The sequence below is a fragment of the Mustela lutreola genome, chromosome X, assembly GCF_030435805.1.
Source record: "Mustela lutreola isolate mMusLut2 chromosome X, mMusLut2.pri, whole genome shotgun sequence".
Lineage (NCBI taxonomy): Eukaryota > Metazoa > Chordata > Mammalia > Carnivora > Mustelidae > Mustela > Mustela lutreola.
Window position 1 is genome coordinate 16,370,567 of NC_081308.1, and position 5,691 is coordinate 16,376,257.

Consider the following 5,691-nt stretch of genomic DNA (forward strand, 5'->3'; position numbering starts at 1 on the left):
CCAAAGGTGTTACAGAGCTGCTATTGACAGTGTGAACTAAACAATTGAGGATGGAAAGCTAGTCAACCAAGTAAGTATTTGTATTTCAAGAAATGGCTCAGGAATATCTTTTCTGAAATGGGCCAACAAAATTTCTAGCTAATAGACCATTTATTCTCTTTCTACTCTTATTCTCCCCAGCCTCTAGCCCCCAGCCCACTATAGTAGATTCAGGTATGCTAACAGGTTTTTTGATTATACTCTGAAGTAGTATAAAGCTAAAAACAAGTATGTCTGGACATTACTTTTATTGTAGCAACTAAGAACTCAAATATGCTCACTCCCAGAATGATTACTGGTAAAGAGGCATGGGAATGCACAACTGTCTGAGATCAATCACAACTCGTTCCCTAGGGCTACAACTGTCAAATGGTTAAAAACAAGATTCTACAAGCATAGAATGAACATATGTCAAGGGTAACTTCTTAATGAGGGAGCCATCAAAATAGTAAAGCTGATTCAGAATTGATTAGGAGAAAGTGATAGAGTCAAAGAATGAAAGAATGCTAAAATGCAATTGGTAAACTACTTATATCATTTATTAATATCCTACACAACTATAGAACCAACCTAAGTGGTTATCTTTTTTACCAGACAGAAATTCCTTGCAGCCTATATATGTTCTAGAAATTAATATCTACCTTACAGAGCCACGAGTGAATTTTAAGTCAAATAAATGTACGTTTCCTTAGAAAATTAGATACTCTTTGGTTGAGCATATTAGACATCGAACAACAGGCAGTCGTTATTTTGCCTTATTTCCAAGTTTGGGATACTAATTTCTTTTAACAGCATATACCTAAAGGAACCCAACTGAGGTTTTCTTAGCAATGATGAAGGAGGAAATGTTTGACAGGCAATCAATAATGTCTGCCATAAATCTTTTATTTCAAATGACTAAATATCATCAGGTGGTTTAAATATTTTTTCTAGAACATTATCTTAAACAAGGACAAAAATATCAAGCCCTATCACACTGTTAATATTATATCTTCTATTTTGAGTATTATTAAAATGTTCTAATTTGAGTGGTATTTCAGTGCCACAAGGAGTAATTTTTATTGACATTTCAGTCTAAGGTCTAATTTTGAATGGATACACAGATTTCTTTATTCAACTTCCTTAAAGTAAAGCACTGTTAGTGATGAAATAATTATGGCAACAGGAGACATTTTCTTGATTTTCTCCAGGGGGTGTTTTCCATTTGTGATTTGTTTTCTCTGAAGATAATCCTTGAAATATCATCTCAAAGAAGAGATTGCTCCTTTCTTTCCACAAGCTTATCTATGGTAACTAAATCCCAATGACACAAGTTTCCTAGTGCCTTGGTTTGTGTAGGCTTGTTTTTCTTTGGTTATTATTATCTTTTTTTCCTATTGAGTCAGTAAGACCAAATTTAGAGCTCTATTTCAAGACTACCTGGGAACTCCACAGGGAAGATTTTGATCTGAAGGAAAAGCAAAGCTTGCCTCTGATTTCAAATGGCTCAGGCAGAACTGGGATACTAGTTATAAGAAGCCAACGCAGCCATACATTCCATTTGGGATAAGATTCACTGTTGTTTTCTTTTTTTAAAAGATTTTATTTATCTGACAGAGAAAGAGAAATCACAAGTAGGCAGAGAGGCAGAGAGAGAGGGGAGGAAGCAGGCTCCCTGCGGAGCAGAGAGCCTGACCCGGAACTCGATCCCAGGACCCCGGGATCATGACCTGAGCCAAAGGCAGAGGCTTTAACCCACTGAGCCACCCAGGGCACCCCGATAAGATTCACTGTTAAGGAATTTGTCTTATGGTAAGCTTGAAAATAGCAGCTGTTTATAATTAAACAGGTGACTCTCTAGTAATTTCATTTGCAAGTGAGTCATGCCACATGGGTTTTATCAAAGCACGTGAGAAACAAGTTTTGTGCTTAGCATTCCCTTTATTATACCTCTTGGGTTTGTCATCTATTTTTGTGGCTTAACAAAGAAGACTGTAACAAATGAAAATTCAAATTTTGTTTCAGAAGCCAAAAACCAGTTAACATTTTTAGATGGGGAACACAGACAGTGACTTTATTCTAAAGTCTTATTTCTATATTCAAAAGCTAGGTAGGTTTTCTTTCTCAGTGATAGGAAGAGCTAGAAAAGTTTCTGCATTTAATTAAATTCTTCCTGAAGATGTTTATTGTGTCATTTACGGTTGAGCCTTCCTGATTAGACCAGGTGACTATTACATTGAGGATAAATGTAAAGAATAAAATAGTAAAGGATTTAAGATTATCTCAGTAGGACCATGATACTAAAGAGGGGGTTGCCCTGAAGAAATAGTTTCTCATAAACAATGAATTCTGGAACACTGAAAAGAAAAAAAAAAAATGAAATAGTTTCTCACCTGGCCAATATGAAGAGAAATGAATCCTTAATTTGTCAAGATCTGGTTACATTTTGTTAATTATAAATATGAAAAAGCATATTATTAACATAAAACTCACTACTTCGACTGTTCTACTTTGGTTTTCTAATACTTTACCTTAAGACATGTACTTTTTAAAGGAAAGTATTAATATGATGTGATAGGGCAAAAAAGATTAATTTTAATACATTCCTTTATAAACAGCATCATAGGATGACAATGTCTCCCCTACTTTCTTATTCTAGCATTTATGAAAATACTGGTTTTATTTTTTCCAGGTATTTTTATAGTCCCATGTGTACATGTAGTTACTTTGTTTTAGGATGCATGCCAAAGAAGATGCAGCTTGTAATCTGCTTTCTCCATCTAAAATTATATCATAAATGTCACAATTATTTTAAGTAGTAATCTCATTATCTGGTAACTTGCATTAATAGTTTACTTGACTATCTGTTAGGCACTTAGGATTTTAACTATTTTTTTACTGATGTGAGAAAAACTCTTATACATAAAGATTTTTTCTTCTGTTTAAATTTATTTTTTATATGGTAGATGTAGTAGTCAGGATAGGCTAGAGTATGTTTCACTGACAAACTGACTTCCAAATTTCAGTGGCTTAATACAATAATAACTTATTTCTCATTCATGCTACATTTTCATCATGAGTCAGTGGGGTCAAGGCACCTAGTCTTCAGGGACCTAGTCTAATAGAGATTTCACAATATTGTAGCTGCCGTCTGGAACATGTGTCAAGCTCAATGATCATGGCAAAGGAAGAGATACTGGAAAAGTATGCCCAGACTTCTCACTGCTTCTACCTGGAAGTGACATGTCTCTCTATTCACAACAGATTTTAAATAGCAGGGGTGTTGGAGAGGGAAGAAAGATTATTTTCTTAGAATTCATTCCTGATCTGTTGAAATTCCTTGGTCAAACAAAGGAGACATATGTGTACTTTTGGAGGCTTCTTTGCAGGGTGCTTCACAAAGAAAAATGTGTTTTCTTTTTGGGGGCTGGTGGTATAGAGTGATGCCAAAGAGCAGGTCCTGGGAGTCTGAGGCATATCTGTGTTTGTGTCCTGACACTTACTGGGTACATGTCCTCAGGCAAACTACTTAGTCTTTTTAACTCTCAGTTTCCTAATTTGCAACAAGGGTGTGATTTTCTCTATTGCACTTGGGTAGGATTAAATGAAACTCTGTGTAAAAAGTTGGCACAGTGTGTCAAGCCTGTGGTAAGTGTTCAGTCAGTGGTAAATATTACTGTTTACTACTTTTAATTATGTTTTTATTATGAATATATCTTTTATAATCTTACATGTATCAAATATGAAACATTTTAAGTTTGGATTATTTAGTGGGTTCAACAGTTGATGGGTTTAGATGTGATAATTATCCATGTTTTCAAAGCAATGAGGTGAGGGTATGAAAAGGTATGAACCTTTTCCCTAGTCATAGTGGATGGACAAGGAGACTCTCATTTCCTTTTTTAAAGATTTTATTTATTTATTTGACAGAGAGAAATCACAAGTAGATGGAGAGGCAGGCAGAGAGAGAGAGAGAGGGAAGCAGGCTCCCTGCTGAGCAGAGAGCCCGATGCGGGACTCGATCCCAGGACCCTGCGATCATGACCTGAGCCGAAGGCAGCGGCTTAACCCACTGAGCCACCCAGGCGCCCGAGACTCTCATTTCTGATCACCACACTCAGAATCATCTCTATTACTGTTTCTTTAATCCTAATTGAAGGTGTAAGCATAAAAAGAAGAGGCTGCAGTGTGTTATCAAGATCCTAGCTCTTATTTGTAAGGCTAAGCCATTTTGTATGTGTCCATGCTGGTTTTGAGAATCCCATTCTCGAGATCTGGAGGTGAAACTGGGAGTCAGGATGCAGACAGGAAGAGAGGGATAATGTTTTCTAGGCTGTGGTATTAAAAACATGAAGTCATTTGTTTTATATTTTTCACAAAGACAACAATTTCTTTTATTTCACTTTAATAGTTTTTTTTAAAAGATTTTATTTATTTATTTGACAGAGAGAAATTACAAGTACACTGAGAGGCAGGCAGAGAGAGAGAGAGAGAAGGAAGCAGGCTCCCCGCTGAGCAGAGAGCCCGACGCGGGACTCGATCCCAGGACCCCGAGATCATGACCTGAGCCGAAGGCAGCGGCTTAACCCACTGAGCCACCCAGGCGCCCCACACTGTAATAGTTTTTATTTAAAGTCATATATGAGATGACTTTATTCCTGCATCTTCTCAACTGTTTCTTTCCTATATTTGTCCTCGTCCTTTCCTATTAGCGAGATCTGACTTTACCTTCAAGGATTTTTTTTTTTTTTGAAGTCTTTGTCCAGACTTACGCTAGTGATAAACTGTCCACATGCACAGTTGTATCATTCGCCCGCCTTCTCTGACTGTCCTCTTCAACACAGACTACACATTGCTTCCTGTAAACCTGGACTACTTTGCCAATTTGCTGACCTTAGTAGTGTCCTTGCACAATCTGTGCGCATCATCTTTTCAGATGGGTATTGACTGAACACTTCAGTTCCGTCTCAGCTCTTGGAAAGGTGGGGAAAGAGCATTGAAATAGCTTTTGTGGTTCTTGCTCTGGTCGGAAGTCACAAAGAGATTGAACTTCATCTGGCTGCTGGCACTTTAGTGATGGCTGCCAACAAGTTCTTATTTAAATGTTTCTTTGTAATTTTGTCAAATAGGTTTTATTTATATGATATGCCATCTGATACTGAACAAATGTCAGTGTTCTTTTTATTTGGTGGTACTAATAAACATGTTTAAAAATATTTTTGAGGGTTTTTTATGTAGTCTCACTGTACCAGGTGTTATGGTATATGAAACTTAAGATTCTTATTTAAAAGAAATATATCATACACTTCTGGAGATAAATATCTATGGACATAGAGAACTCTTATTAACAGTGTGATAAGATAAGGGCCAAAGTCAAGAAGAAATGTATGGCCCTGAGAACATAAGAAATGGCCAATTTCATCTGGATGTTTTGGGGGAATCTTCAGGACTGAGAGATTTTTGAATTGGGTCTTGAAACCCGAAGAAAGCGTCAACTGGTGAAGCAGGAAAAGTACGTTACAGAAAAAGAGAACAAAAGGAGCAAAGACGTAGAAGGGGAAAGATCTGTTGTTTGTATACTTTTCTATAGGAATTCAGAACTCAGGAGAGGAATGTGAGCAGGAGACTGACATAACTTGATCAGTGTTCCAGCCATATGGAGGCTGGATTAGA

The 5,691-nt window shown here is 36.8% G+C and overlaps 1 pseudogene; it reads right to left on the bottom strand.

Moving 5' to 3' along the window:
* Window positions 1-4,670: 4,670 nt before the first annotated feature.
* Window positions 4,671-5,073, bottom strand: LOC131822172 (large ribosomal subunit protein uL24-like; annotated as a pseudogene).
* Between the last annotated feature and the right edge of the window lie 618 nt (window positions 5,074-5,691).